Source organism: Aulostomus chinensis, chromosome 15 (genome assembly GCF_037954235.1).
Source record: "Aulostomus chinensis isolate RoL2024-O1b breed Wild chromosome 15, RoL_Achi_v1.0, whole genome shotgun sequence".
Classification (NCBI taxonomy): domain Eukaryota; kingdom Metazoa; phylum Chordata; class Actinopteri; order Syngnathiformes; family Aulostomidae; genus Aulostomus; species Aulostomus chinensis.
The window spans coordinates 12,134,493-12,150,459 of record NC_141334.1 but is presented as its reverse complement, the minus strand read 5'-3'; the positions used below and the strand labels follow the sequence as shown (position 1 = coordinate 12,150,459).

The 15,967-nt window shown below is 41.4% G+C and overlaps 1 protein-coding gene and 2 pseudogenes across 4 annotated transcripts in view; 2 read left to right on the top strand and 1 right to left on the bottom strand.

Annotated features, from left to right (window-relative positions):
• The window catches only part of cadm2a (cell adhesion molecule 2a), a 224,811-nt gene that overhangs the window by 66,671 nt on the left and 142,173 nt on the right, over positions 1-15,967 (bottom strand). The gene's annotated exons all lie outside the window — the stretch shown is intronic.
• On the top strand, positions 533-11,740 carry LOC147248709 (intraflagellar transport protein 172 homolog; annotated as a pseudogene).
• Positions 11,742-12,895, top strand: LOC147248708 (intraflagellar transport protein 172 homolog pseudogene; annotated as a pseudogene).

Below are 15,967 nucleotides of genomic sequence, written 5' to 3'. Positions count from 1 at the left end.
CTACATTGGACTGTGAATCAAAAGTAGATTTCAGATTCCGATTTTTTCCCCCCCAAATTCATAGCTCACCAAGGTGCAGAGTAAACAGAGAGCGCATGTGTGATTGTTCTTTATTCTGTTTTTTTTAAATCCATTTTTATCATCACTCTTTTGTCTGTTATTTATTTATTTTTTCTTTAAACAAAATTTTGCTGTCAGCATCACAAGTATATTCACTAGCGCACCACAGGGGATAAATGGGAGAAGAACAAAACAAACACAATGAGCTTTTGAATGTGAATGAATGCACGCAGACAGTGATGCGTTCACACCTGTGTCTCTTGGTCAAGATGGAGACGGAGTGACTGAGGTGCAGGGTGACCCATGTCACATCTTTACCAACACCGCTTTCTACATGAAACTGAAGGCTTTGTGAAATATTTACTCAACAAATTCGGACCTCGCTATACCTCCGTTCCTGCCTTTCAAACACGCTGTCAAAGTTTGACTTCACTGTCACAACTGTGGCTCTGATCTATCCTGGTCAATAGGCATGGAAAGAAGAGGGATAGGGAAGGAAGATGGAAATAACAACAGCACGGCCGCACACAAGCAGCACAGAAAGAGAAAAGAGTAAAATGATGGGAGTCGTTTTCACTACACTCTCTGCAGTTGTATCTCAGAGTAGTACAGTTACCAAGCAACCAACACAACAGTTCGGTAAATCCTGGCAAGCTGAAACAGAAAACACTTTTCATTTCATTCTCTCATTCCACCATTTTATCATACCACAAGCAGAATATTCCCAATCGATGGCCGCCTCTCACATGTTCTCAATACTCTTGACTGGACAGAATACACGTCAGATACCTGAAACTGGAGCCTGAATGGGATCAAATGTGTTTTAAATCAATATCCTCTCCTGAAATTCCTGTCTTTTCACTGTGAATGATGGAGAAGAATTCTGAAGTGTTTTGTTTGGAGAGGGCATCATTTCAACAAGTTAAACAAATGATTATCTATAAAGGAACAATGCCAATAGTGTGGCTCATTAGACCTCAACTCTTGGAAAGGCCAGGAGTGTACTTTTAACTAAACATCAAGCAGGGTCTAAACAAAACCCTGCACAGAATAACATAACATCACTGTTAATGTGAGTGGTTTCATACTGAGACACGCCACCCCCCCCCACCCCATAAAGAAGGTTGTCATGATATATCCTGAGAAATATATGAAAATGACAAAAACATAAAAAAATAAACCCAGTATGTTCTCTCAAACTCACCAACAAAACCAATCATGTTAATGTAGTAGTAGTGCGCAAGCTCCCTTCGTTTGAGCCTCACCCACCAAGAAAACCCAACGACAATCATGTGATTCTGCTGTCTTATACAGAGGGAGCCATTTTCTGGTCGTTACGAGATGGATATTTTACAAGCGTGGACAAAGAGCATCGATTTGCTCAGCCCCTCTGTGCCCTGCCCTGCTCCCCCTCTCTCAGATTGATAAATGTTCAATATTCACACACACACACACACACACACACACACACACGCACGCACACACACACACACACGCACACGCACACACTAGTCAACCCTCCTTCGCACCTGCCAGTTAAGAGTTAAAATATGCGGGAAACACTGAATCGGCCGAAATGTCAAATTAAGTTAGACTCCAAACAAAAATGGGGTAATTATTATTTTTTGTTTGTTAATTCCCTCCAGCGTCCACTTGATCAATCTCTACAATCATCAGCAGAGTGCTCTGCCACAGGGGTCACTCAAACACAGTGGTAATTTTTCACATTTCCAAATCCGAACAGGAATATTTTCAAATACATGTTGCATGAGTCCAAGCACACTGCTTATCTGCTCAAAGAGACAGGTGTCGTCTACAAACACGGCAGCGGTACAGGTTTACAGGGCACTTATGAGCAACTTGTTGGGTTGTTAGGAGAAAAAAATATTTTGGCTAAGTACCATAAAAGGGCCACAGTGAATATCTTCATAATTCCATTCAAATTGAGTGCACAGAATACATTTTAATCTCTTCCTGAGACATCGGTCCAGTTTGCATAACTTAACCAGGAGTTAAAGCTATGATAATCAAGATTCAAATTTTTTACACGGTTTATAATTTTTATATTATACAGAAGATACAAACGAGGACTTTTTCACCTGACTACTGGCTCCGAGCGTTTGTTCGAAGTAAACAAACGCAAACAAACAAATGAAACGTGTGACAGTGTGGCGCTAGAAGAGTGTAGTGCTGAGTTGTAAGCAGGTTGCTCTCAGTCTCTGTAACCCTCAGCAGGGAGGCGTCATACATAAACTGTGTGATAGTTCATACAGACACTACCTACTGTGACTCACACACATGCACACACACACACACACACACACACACACAGCAGTGATCACTGTATTTCCTTAGGGTATAGGTCTCCTGGGAGGACGCCTGTTCAATTGCTGGATCCTTCCTGTTCCTTCTTTCCTGTCAGTCGCTGTACTTCCTTCAACTCATTCAGGAGTTTGTCACACCTGCCTTTGCTTGTTCATTCTACTGCCTTATTTACCCATTCCTTGTTTGATTCTTGCTCCTTACCATCTGCACCCCCCCCCCCGCCAACACACACACAAACACACACGTGTTTTGTGTTGGCAGATATACAATTTAGGTTAAGCCGACATTTTTTTCTTTCCATCTAGACTTGGTCCAGTCAGATGTCCATGTTAGTCAGATGTCCTTGTCAGTCAGCTGTCCCTGTTAGTCAGATGTCCTTGCTTGTCTTCAACCCACTTCGTCATCCTCATCAAATTCTATTAATGCAAGTCAGCTGAGTGAAAGTCTGACGATTTAAGTCTTCTTATCTCAGTCCAATTTTTTTTGATAAAAATGTACCTTCACATTGTCTTGGGAAGCCTCAATTTGGGTTGTCAGAGATTTAAAAAAAAAATCAGTAATCAAATATCAAAATGTATGCAAATGTTTAATCAGGTCTTCAAAGAGTGCATGCCGCACGTCACATCAGGTCTAAAGGGATCAAAATAAATCGACAGCTCTCACAAACAAGAACAACTGAACATTTTAATCATCCATTGCAGATTTTGTTACATCATATAGTGTCTGGTAGACCTAATAAATTGGCCAGTGAATGTTTCGTATATATACAGTGTATATATGAGAGAGTGAGGTGCAGAGACAAGCCTATGGAGATGGATGTGTGCAGCAGTGGCTCTCTCAGCTGTCACATGGTATGATGGAGAGTTTGGCTTATCTTTCAAACAGCAGCAGCTGTTTTGCCGTATGTTTGATGTACTCCAGGCTCTTGGAATCCAACCAATATTCCACCGGTGTGCAGATTGCTGTAAAACCCTAACACGGTCTCTGTCACCCTATGACTCGACTGTACATGAAGCCATCAATCCATGTATACACAGCAGTATAACAACACTGAAGAAGATATATGCCAACACACACACACACACACACACACACACACACACACACACACAATGAATCATCAGCATAAACAGGATTCTGAATGAACTCGAGTAAATGTATGTAAATCTTATTTGATTTAGCACGGCTTTTGCTAAGGGCTGCAATTCATCCCAGGGCAATAAAGGAGAAGGCAAACAGTGTTAATAGATGGAATCAAGCTTACTTAACTCTGCTTAAACCGTTTGTCTTATCCAGTCCTTCTATTGCATCATTGTTTTCACACTGCAACATACACTGCCTTGTTTTGTCATGCATAAGAACAGAGGGGAGCATGTTGGTGACACTTCATGACATTTGTTTAGTCATGACTAAAGATGGTCCAGCAGGCTAGTGTGAGGAAGACTTTCCAACTTTTTTTCTTCTTTTTTTTTGGCCATGCTGTAAAAAGATATGGTGAATCATCGTCCACAGACCATGTGTGAATGTCAGCAGGCAATCTGGAGCCCAGAGCTTCTTTTTTCTAGTGCTCCTACTCTCTATTTGGAACCAACTTCTTTATGGCGAGTAAATGTTTTAATGATTCAAACACAGATTTGAAAAACAGTCTCGGGGTTTTATTGATTGGCTTCCTAATGATTGAAGAGGATTGAACAGATTTAATGAAATAACATGACGTACGAGATCTACCTTTTTGTCTCAATCGCCTCTTGTTCATTGTTCACCTGTCTGAAAGTACCTGATAATCTCTTCTGCTCCTGTACGTTTATTTGATTTGTCTGTACGACTACGCAAAAACAGCGTGGTGATTTTAACCAAACTCGTTAAAAGGAATGCAGCTTGATGAAAGGAAGAACCTGCGACATTTTGGGGGAGATCTTTTTATTGTAGCAAAAACAAGTTGTGAACAAATGGACTGACTGTGAATACAGTAATTCTGGTAAAATGATTCCTCATCATCAATACTTTACTTCATCAGGAGGTCACATTAAATACAATAACATATAAATAATCTACACTAAATATCTTACAATTATAAACAATCAAACTAAGTTCAAGGGTTAAAGAAAAAGAAAAAACTTTTTCAATGATCCCAAACGGGATCTGATGATGTCATATAGCCCTGGAGGAGTGAAGGCTCTCCAGGTGACCTCTAGTTTTAAAGTAATGTTATTGCTGTTGCGCTCATTATTTTGGAATCTAAAGACAGAAGGACGTGAGTAAACATTTAAGACCTTAAGATGGTTTTAAAATTAGTTTCTTGGTTTTGCAAAAGAACCAAATCATTCCATTTGAAAAAATATTTTATTTTACCGAATGTTTCTCATAAAATCAGTTATTAAATGAGTACAGTAGCATGTATTCTTTTCTTGAAAGTGACACTGCACATGGTTTTATATGGCTATCCACCATACAGTTAGACAGGTGTCACGGGAAATGTCCTTCAATTGTAAGGGAACCAATTAAATTTAACATTTGTGATGCGCGCAGTTAACTAGTTGAGTGTCAAACTAGAAAAGTTGATTATCTGTGCAGCAGATAGTAGATTGGGAGGAGGGCCTGCTGACAGTGGCTTGGTGCTTTTAATGTCGGGACATTTTTAGCTACAGCTTGTCTGTCACTTAACGAGACTGTTGTTCTCCAAGAAAGGTCAAAACTATGTAGCAACACACACAACTGCACCCATTACATACATGAGCACACCACGTACAGCTGAACACAACATGTAACTGTCTGAAATGCGTTGGTATCCCATTCTGTACTCATCTTATCCCCCTTGTTAGAATGGTTGATATCAAATCAATTATCTTACTGAATCTGGTTAAATTATAGTTTTGGAATACTTAAAAATCAGTGACTTGAAATCTCACATGGAACCATACAAAAGGAAAAAAACAACAACAACCTTTTCAGGATGTATCTTGTAAATCTGTAGGCTTTGTCACTCATGCTTAATGATGAACCTGTATTATGTGCATGTCAGAAAAAACTGCCAAACCACTTCCTGTACCACAGATTACTGTCACTTTAAAAGTGCTTGTTGAAGGATCTATAATTTTCCCTCTTTCTTTATTCATTTCACACGGACATGTGAACTGTTTCAAAAGAGAACCTTTTATGAAGAGCAAGGAGGGATTGCAAATGTATAGTCCTCTTGTTTTTCTGATGCCCTGACTGTTCTTTAGTCAAGCTGGTTGCCACTTAAAATTAAGTGTAGTGTACGCACAGTCAGAAAGGGCAGCGCACTCACAGGCATTTGAACTTTATTTTTAACAGCCTTTTGCTGCTGCTCTCCACCAAGTTACCGGTTTTAGTCTTTAGTTTTAAGAAATTGTGGCAATCCTGACATCTGATAGTTCTTCTTGGGTACATGCTCCGTCATGTAATCTTTACCGCTGGGTACAATGTATTAATCAATTTGTATGATAATTCATCTCCTGTAAACCTGCAGATGAAAACACACAAATGGACAGATGACACTAAAATAAGAAAAAAATAAAAGGAAACGAATGTGCATTTGACAAGGCCATCACATAAAAACTTACCACACATACACACACACACACACACACACACACACACACACACACACACACACACACACACACACTGTATGTAATACCATGTTCTTCCTAACGGTGTTTTTATTACTCAATTCTACAGAAAGGGACATTCTAGGGATAGTGGTATCAATGAGCTTGGATTTTCAGGTTTTGAACCATAGGTCTGTATATTTTTTATTTGAATAATTTGTCGATGGATGCCACCTATCAGTTGACAGGAAGAGACCGGTGTGGCTCATATCACTGGCATCGACTGTTGCGTTTCCATATTTACCTTTTGCGTAAGCCCAGCCCCCTGCTGAGTTACAGATAGCAACTTTACTTCCTCTGACATCAGAGGTTCTGAACTCTGACAGAAAACAGATGCTCCTAAGGCAAATATTGGTCATAGGTTTTTGTTTTGCTCAAATAACTTTTATTTAGGCTACCAATATGGTCAAAGGTTGTGCCTGGGGCACATGCAAACACTGATGCCCACTACCCAGAGAGGTTGAGACAAACAAACAAAAGCTATTGTATTGTATTGATATGTTGGTTTATGTTAACATTGGCTCTATTTCCTCTATTTCATGGAAGCAGATCTGTTGTACTTTGATAAGGGAAGTAATGAAGAAGATATTTGTAGCCAGCAAGATTGGATCTCTTGGTTCTGACTTTGATCTCCCACTTTGATCAATTCCTTGAGTCCTGAGTTCCAGTGATGTTCTGTGGTGTTTGTATGTTGTGTGAATACAATTCACCCCTTAACCCTACCACTTGCCCCTATCCCTCCGTTTTGCATGTTCGTGCATAGGGGTAGGGATGTCCAAATTCCTATTTAGGCAGAACGGAAGGGCAGAGTGCAAGGGCCCTCTACACGGAGGCTTTTTCAGAGGCACACTTCAAAGCGATTTTTACGAGAAATCTCCCAGAATGCCTTGCGAATCTGGGAACGATTCACAAGCTACGAAAGACTTCCATAAATGTAAGTACTTTTTTGGAAATAAAGATTTAAAAACTATGATAACCATCGGAAATGTTGTTTCAATATGTTATATACATTCTTTTATAACATTTATATTATATTTATTAAAAAAAATCACTAGTTTTGTGTGTCTGTATCGTTGTATGCTTGCTTAATAGCTAATGTTATATGTTGTTTTAAGGCTGATTTGTGTATGAATGACCTGTTCAACATCTCATATTTTGATGATCTGGGTTTGTTACCTTTACAGTTTATAGAAAGTGCAAGCATTGGTTTCTTTGAAATCTCAACAATGTTACAATAATATCCCTATGTTCCATCATCTCAGGGACTCCTCAGCAAACCAGGCAGCTTATTGGCTATAGAGCAGATAATGAGCAGCATTTTCAGAGATTGAAAAGTGCTGCCAAACCATTTTGGGAGTGAGTCATTTGTTTTAAAGTTGCTTTACCACATACAGACGTCTGTGTTTTGTTCTTTGTCTTTATTGGTTGCTGTTCAATTCTGCTATGATCAGAGAATTAGGTCGGGGGGGGGGGGGGGTCGGGGGTCGGGGGGGGGGGGGGGTCGGGGGTCGGGGGGGTCACCCCAGGGGGTCAGGTATCCAGAAAGTGGGAAAATTTAAAGAAAAAAATATAAGGTAGGCCTCATCAGAGAATTATGTTTCTTAGAGTTGCACAACAGTTCATGTGTCCATGTATTCTTTAACCTATTTCTCATCAGTTACTCAAGGTCTACTGTAAATAATAAAAAGCTTTAAAGCATCATTTGTAATTCAATATATTTATTAATTAATGTTGGGTTCATACTATGTGTGTATGTGTGTGTGTGTTTATTGCAGGAGCTTAAAACCCCCAATCTGGATCTGGCACTGATGATGGTGAAGTCACAGCCACCACCTGGCAGTTCTTTGGGGACATGCATAAGGTTTTTGGTGCCAGGCCTTCAATTGACCCTCCTGTTGCGGTCACATTTTTTGGTCCTGATGCTGATCCCACAACAATTCTTTTGGAAAGGTTTTAAGATTAGCTACAATTATGTTTACAAAAAATACCTACAATTACATTTACATAAGTAAAACAAATATATTGTGAACATAGTAATTATATATTGGCCATATATAGTGTATACTGTATATAGCCATGTATGGTGGATAGCCATAATCCCATGCAGCTACATTGTAAATGACACAGCGTTCTCTCTGGCCCCCATGAAACTTGCCATCGGCAAGTTGGAAAACATAATCTTTGCCTAAAGAACTGGAAATGACTGGGGGGGGTTAAAAAAAAAAGAAGTAATTTTCCACAAATATTAGCAGACCTGTGCAGTGAGATGTCTCCTTTGGCTAGAGCATAGAATTGTTTATAGATTGGTAAATGGCAAGATTCAGCTGAGCGATCCCAATAAAAACAAGTCATCAACCATCTGTGACGTGGAATCCTGTGTCATCTCACTGGTATCCAATGTTTCAGGAAAAGCCATCCTGTCTGGTGATGCTAATGGGACAGAGTTACATTATGTCTTTGATGATGACGGTTCACGGGGTACTCAGAACTAGCTCTTTATTCATCCGTGCCCACCCTATGCCCTGGCCTGGGGCTCAACCAGTATCATGATAGGAGGGTGTGACAAGAAGGTGGTAGCCTACATCCGAACATCCTGCAGACTTTTGACTACAGTCAGGAGCATAGAGAGGAGTTCATTGTTGCCACCACCAGCCCCAGCCCCAGCGGGCAGTCTGTTGTGTTTGGCAGTTATGACCGGATGCAAGTGTAAAACTGGGCTCCGAGGAGATGTGTGTGAAATGAAGCCAAACCTGTAGAGATTCACAATCCCTACACCATCACTAACTTGGCATGAAAAAAGATGGATTAAACATCAGTGATGGGACTCTGAATGGAGTTGTTTGATTATTGCCTGCATAAACTATAACAGCCAACTATAACAATACATTTGAAATTACCTATGTAGGCATGGGCCAAGTAAAAGTGCAGCATCTCATTACGGGAACACACACAGTCATCAAGTCTCACTATGGCTATGAAAAAGAGGACGTAATGATTATGGGAAAAAAAATTGCTACCTGGTGGCTCACACCTCTGACAGTCTCATACTGAGACCTGTTCACAGATAAACTGGGTGAGGTCCCTTGGCTTGGTTCTCAGGGAAAAGGAAATTTCCATCCATCCATCCATCCATTTTCTTCCGCTTATTCCTGTTAAGGGTCGCGGGGGGGGGGGGGGTTTGGAGTCTAATCCCAGCGGCTACGGGCAAGAGGCGGGGCACACCCTGGACAGGTCACCAGTCCATCGCAGGGCCAACACATACAGTATAGACAGACAACCATTCACACTCACAGTCACACCTTGAGTCATTTTAGAGTATCCAATTAGCCTAGTCCCCTCTTGATGTCTTTGGATGGTGGGAAGAAACTGGAGTACCCAGAGAGAACCCATGCAGGCATGAAGAGAACATACAAACCCCACACAGAAAGATCCTGTGCCCAAGTCAGGACTCTTCGGAACCTTCTTGCTGTGAGGCGACAGTGCTAACCACTGCACCACCATGCTGCCAAAAGAAAATTTCCTTTTTTGAAAACAGAAGAGTTTGCATGATTCTAGATGGTGGTGAACTGAGCCTGGTGGAGTTAGCAGCAACAAAGTCTTGGGATCATTCAGAACAGAATTCATGAATCCTCATCTTCTGAGCATCTGTATAAATGAGAGAAAGCAAAGAGGAGTAGTAGGCAACAAAAGATTTGCGTATCTGATTGACACTGATACCATTGCTGTTGTTTATTTGATTGGAGGCTGCAACCTTGGCACCATCAGCTATGAATCTAAGATTGACTGGTTGGAACTGAATGAAACTGGCAGTAAACTATTGCTCAGGAAAAATGAGCTCCACCTGTATTACATAGAGAGTGGTAAAAAGACCACACTACTGCCTTTCTGCTCCTATGCAGAGTGGGTCCTTGGCAGTGACGTGACCAGCGTTACCAGTGTTGGTACCAGTGTTAATGATAGGGACTATGCTTTAGCATTGCTTGAGACCATGGAGATGTCACCAGAGACTGAGGCTATGTGGAAGAAGCTCAGCAAGTTAGCTCTACAGGCACACCAACTGCACATTGCAGAAATATGTTTTATGACATTGGGTGAGGTCTCGACTCTAAAGTTCTTGCCCCAAATGAACCAAAGTGGGAAAGCATCTTATCAAGAACAAGCTCACATGGGTGTGCTGGATGACTATTAAAAACTGGCTGAGAGTCTCGACATGGAGCATAATGCCATTTATTAAGTAATGAAGACGTACCAGGAGCTCTACATGTGGGACAGCTCCATGGCTCTGGATGAATCCAACTGCCATCCAGAGCTGGATACTTTGTGCAGGAAGTACTACCAGTGGTTAACAGAGACAGGTCATCATGAGGAGGCTGGCGAGGTGATGGAGAAAAATGGCGAATTCCATGAAGCCATTAGGCTGTATCTAAAGGCCGGGCTTCTGACTAAAGCTGCCCGTCTAGTCATCAGCCAGTCCCAGATTGCCAACAAGAAAACTGTCAACTGCCTTACTGAGAGTCTCATCAAAGAGGGCTGGAGATCTTCACATGGAGATTGGTAGCAACCAGCAAGCTCTGTAGTGCTTCTCTAAAGGACATGCATTTAAGAAAGCAGTGGAGCCGGTTCGCCTTGCCTTCCCTGATGATGTGGTGTAACTAGAAGAGGCCTGGAGAGACCACCTTATCCAGCAGAAACAGATGGACACTGCCGTCTGCCACTTCATGGAAGCAGACTGCTACATGAAAGCCATTGAGGCAGCCATCGCAGCTCGGCAATTCAAGACAGCAGTCAAAATCCTGGAGTTACAGAAAGACTTGTCGGCAGGGAAATACTATATGAACACAGCTCAGCACTATGCTTCCATGCATGATTATGAAATGGCAAAGCAAATATTTGTGAAAGGAAGTTAAATTCAAGATGCTATTGACATGTACTCCTCAATCTTGCCATCCATATGTTTATGAAGGACAGAATGTTTGATGATGCCCTATGCTTGGTAGTCAAACATCATCTGACAGAGACTCACCTCCTCCTGGCCAATAAGTTCAGTGATCAATCCAAGTTCTCAAAGGCAGTATCACTTTGTAAAGGCTCAAGACTGGAAGGCTACTGTCAACATGTACTGTGTTAATGACATGTGGGAGGAGGCACATAGGGTTGCCAAGATCCATGGAAATACAAATGAACAGAAGCATTTGGTTTACCTGTGGGCCAAGAGACTGGAAAGACAGGAAGAGGTCAAGCTGCTCAACAAGTTCGGCCTTTTAGATATTGTAATTGAATATGCTTCAGATAACTTGTCATTTGACTTTGCCTTTGAGTTAGCACATCATACAAGGAAGGAAGAGATACCAAAGATCCACCACAAACATGCAATGCATTTGGAAAATGAGGGCAAGTTTGCTGAGGCTGAGATTGAGTTCATCAAAGCGGGAAAGCCAAAAGAGGCTGTCCTCGTGTATCTCCTTAACAAAGAATGGGACGATGCGCAGAGGGTGACTGAGAGCCGTGATCTTGAGTGTTCCCCAGATTCTAGTTAGCCAAGCCAAGTGCTGCTTTAAAAGAAAGAGCACAAAAAGACTGAATTTCGAGCTCAGAGACATGAACTGGCTGTAAATTACTGCAAAGATGCTGATATGTGGAGTGATGCTAAGCGGATCTGTGAAGAATATATTCCCCATAAAATCTCCATGCTTCAGGATGACTATGAGAGCTATGAGACTATGAGGACGCTACCTCTTGGACATGCAACTGGTCAGAGAGGCAATTGCTGTTCTTACAGAGGGTGAAGAGTAGAATAAAGCCAAGAGAGTAACCAAAGAGATAGATCCACGCTATGAAGGCTATGTGGACCAGAGGTTCATAAAGCACCTCAAAGACCAAGGCAAAGTGGTCTCTCTGGTGAATGTGGATGTCATGGCTGCTTTGGATATGTATGTAAAGAGTGGCCAGTGGGAAATTGTCTGGAGACTGCATCTAAGAGCTTCACAGTCCTCCATAAATATGTGGCCTTGTACGCCAAATACCTCACAGATGAGAAAGAGGTTTTAAAGGCTCTGCAGCTCTACATACACTATGAAGAACCAGCTAATACATCGACATCATAACATCTACAGCCACCTGTTCTATAAGATAGTCAACCTTCCAAACACCGTTGAAAAAGAGTTTTACCACATGTAGGCAGACCTCCACATTTTCCTTCAACAGCTGTGTGAGAACATGTCTAAGTTAGCCATGGACTATGGACTACTCTGAGGCCCATGAAGACTTTGAGCAGATGCTGCTGATTGCGCACTACTATGCCACAAGATGTGCCACAACTGAAATCAATCAGCTGAAAAGTCTATTCGCCAAACTGTCGGTGTCTCTGCTGTGTCACACTGAATTGGTGCCTGAAAACAAGGCTTTCTATGAGGCTGGACTGGCCTGCATGACTGTTGGCTGGGAAAATATCACCTACATCTTCCTCAACCACTTCTTGGATGTGTGTGAGGCTTTCGATGAGGGCACGCTGGATGCACTGGATTATTCAGACTTCTTGGGGACTGACATTCCCTTTGAAGAGACTGGCACAAAGGAGGAGCAGCTCTGTGATTAGGCGTTGATGGCCTCGAAACATGGATTAAATCGGGTTCTGCCACGTGACAAGAAGAATTTATATTAAACTTCCCTGGTGGCTGCTGATACCAGCAATCTCTCACTGCCATGTGTTGTCACTGGCTATCCTGTTCTGAGGAAAAAAAATTGATTTCGGAATCAAGGGGAAAGCAGCCAACAAAGCAGACTGGGGCAAATTCCTCATGACAGCAAAGACCACTCATGATCCAGAGTGTTTGGACATCCTGAGATTAATCAGCAAGTGGTGTGGAAAAAGAGTTTAAGAAGTCACCTACGTCAAACCGGCACGACAATCCCTGAAAACATGAGGTTGTCTTTGTCCCTACCTGTCCCCATCTCTAACATGGTTATGAGCCCCTCTCTGGGAAGCTGAAAGTAGGAGCATAGTTAATAGCTCTCCATCGTTGGGTAAACTATGCCCACAATAAAAGTGTAACTTGACAGAGAAAAGTAAGGCATGAGTGGGACAAACAAGAGAAGAAGCCGGAAAAACATTAAAAAGCAAGAACAAGTTGAAGAGCAACCTGTAATTGAAGAAATCTCCAAACATGCGGCTAAAGAACACAAAAAAGATCCAACCGAGAAAATGGAAGGACAAGAAAGCACAGAGACACTGTGAATCGAGCTTGCTACCATTAGCAGTGATAATAAAGACCTTAAACAAGAGCTACACCATGAGCTGACTGCACTGGTCTGAATGCTGAAGAGAGAGATGAGGGAAGAAGTAACCAATCTCCAACAAGAAACCGTTAGCCAACACAGAACAACCAAGAGCTACAGGCTCAGCAGGTGAAAATCTGTGAGGCTCAGGCACGCACAGCAGAGATAGAACAGTGGAAGATAGATGCTTATGATGTGCTAACGGAGATGATGGAGCAAACATCAGAACAGAACAGAAAATCAACCGATCTTGAAGGGAGATCAAGGAGAAACAAGATCTGAGTCTTCAGTCTACCAGAAGACACGGAAGGGAGCTCCACAGCCAGATATCTGGAGCAACTTCTAAAACCAAACTCAAGCTCCCAGAGGGGACCAATCTCTAGATCCAGTGAGCACACTGAGCCCTCGCTCATAAACCAAGCCCAAATGCTGCTCCCAGATCAATTGTAGTCATCTTCCTACAGTTTTAGATGAATGAAATGATTCTGAAGAAAGTCTGGTAGAAATGGATTCAAGTAAGGGGCAAACAAATCTACTTAAACCATGAATATCCAACAGAAATTATCCAGGAATGTAGGACATGTGCGGGCATTATCAGAATCAGAATACTTCATTAATCCCGGGGGGAAATTCTGTTGTTACAGTTTTTTAAAGCTCTCGAAGTAATATAAAGTAAGAAATTACAAATTATAATAATTAGAAAAGTGCAGACTTTAAGAAATAAGAAATAGGATAAAGTGTAAGAGTAAGAGTAAGAGTAAGCATAAACTATTTACAAAGCACAGTAGTTATGACAAAGAGTATTGCACAGTTTAAGTATTGCACAGTTAAGTAATGACATGAGATACACTGAAGAATATGTTTATCACTCAGAGGGAGGAGTTAAAGAGCTTGATGGCCACAGGTAAGAATGACTCCCTGTGGCGCTCTGTGGTGCATTTAGGTGGGATGAGTCAAGCACTGAATGTGCTCCTGTGTTTAGCCAGGACATTATGGAGGGGGTGGTGGATGCTGTCCAAGATTGTGTGGAGTTTAGACGACATCCTCCTCTCTGTCACCACCGTCAGAGAGTCCAGCTCTACCCCTACAATGTCACTGGCCTTCCGGATGAGTTTATTTAGTCTGTTGGCATCTGCTACCTTCAGTCTGCTGCCCCAGCACACAACAGCAAACAGGATGGCACTGGCCACCACAGACTCATAGAATATCCTCAGCATGGTCCTGCAGATGTTAAAGGACCTCAGCCTCCTGAGGAAGTAGAGACGGCTGAGGCCCTTCTTGTAGACAGCTTCAGAGTTCTTACAAAAGTCCAGTTTGTTGTCCAAGTACACCCCAAGGTACTTGTAGTAAAAAAGTACTTAAGGAAAAAGGAATCCACTGTCAGACACTTCTTGCCAAAATATGGATACACTGGAACAACGGAGTGAAGACATACAACTTAATTTATGGACATCTACGGTTTGATTTCCTTGCATGTGTGGTGTTGTCAGTAACACCTTCAGAAATATATTTACTGCGAAAATTGGTGATGTTGTAAATACTTATTTTACCCACTAAATGTCTATTTTAGTATAGTAAACAGTTGAAGTAACCATAAGGGAGTGAGTTAACCACTCAAAATGAATGACTAAAACAAGTAAACATTTTCTGGTTCAAAAAAATCTCTTCTTGTGCTTCTTGTTCCACAGCTTTTTGTCAGAGGATGACATTTTTCAACAGAACAAACCCTCATTCAACCCTAGCCCTTGGAGCTTTCTTTTGATTTGTTCAGTTTTTGTATAATCCATCCATCCACTTTCTATATTTTTTTTAATAAAATGAAATTCAGACCCTGGTGAAATGAAATTGTTATAAAATTGTAATTTGAATAAAATTGAAAGACAAGTCCTCCTTAGTTTGTATCACATTGCTGAGTTATTGTTCTAAGATAATTCCTTGATTTATTCACCTATTTAACTGCTTGGTCTATTCAATATGCTTTAACCAGTAGTTCACATTAATTTGCATTCATTAAAACATGTTATTATTGTATTACATTGTATACAGCTGTCCTCACTGTAGGATACTTTTTACAATGGTCCTTTGGAGTTTTGTGTTCTGCTGTGCTGAACAAACAGAACTGACCAGATACTATAATAAAACATGTAAAAACATAATTGGTAGTAGTACAATTGTAGTTATCAATTATCAGCATTGGTATTTTTTCACACATCATCAAAATTTCATCTTCAGACAGCAAGTCCACGACAAGGATGAGACACCCAGAAAACCTCAGAGATCAAACCGGTCATGTAACTAAACACCACTCGGCTATGCTTCTACCGTCCAACTAACCTCCTTGGGACTGACTGTGATGATACAGTTGTAGAAGGAACAAACTACTTCCGACATGTGCTAGAAATGATCTCCCATCAACTTTCAACCCTTGTTAAATCAGAGAACTTTATTCTGAAAACTGGCAGGAAGTCAAGCAGTTATGTTGCTAGCTTATTGCTAGTAGCTAATGTTACTCTGTCTCTGGTGTGTTCTCTGCTGTACAGTCACTCCTCTCCTGCTTTTACTAATGTTATATGATCACACACACACACACACACACAGCCTATATAATGTTGCCATTAAAAGCCTTAAAGCTCGAACCTAAATACCCCTGGGCTTGAGAAGCACATTTCAATTTC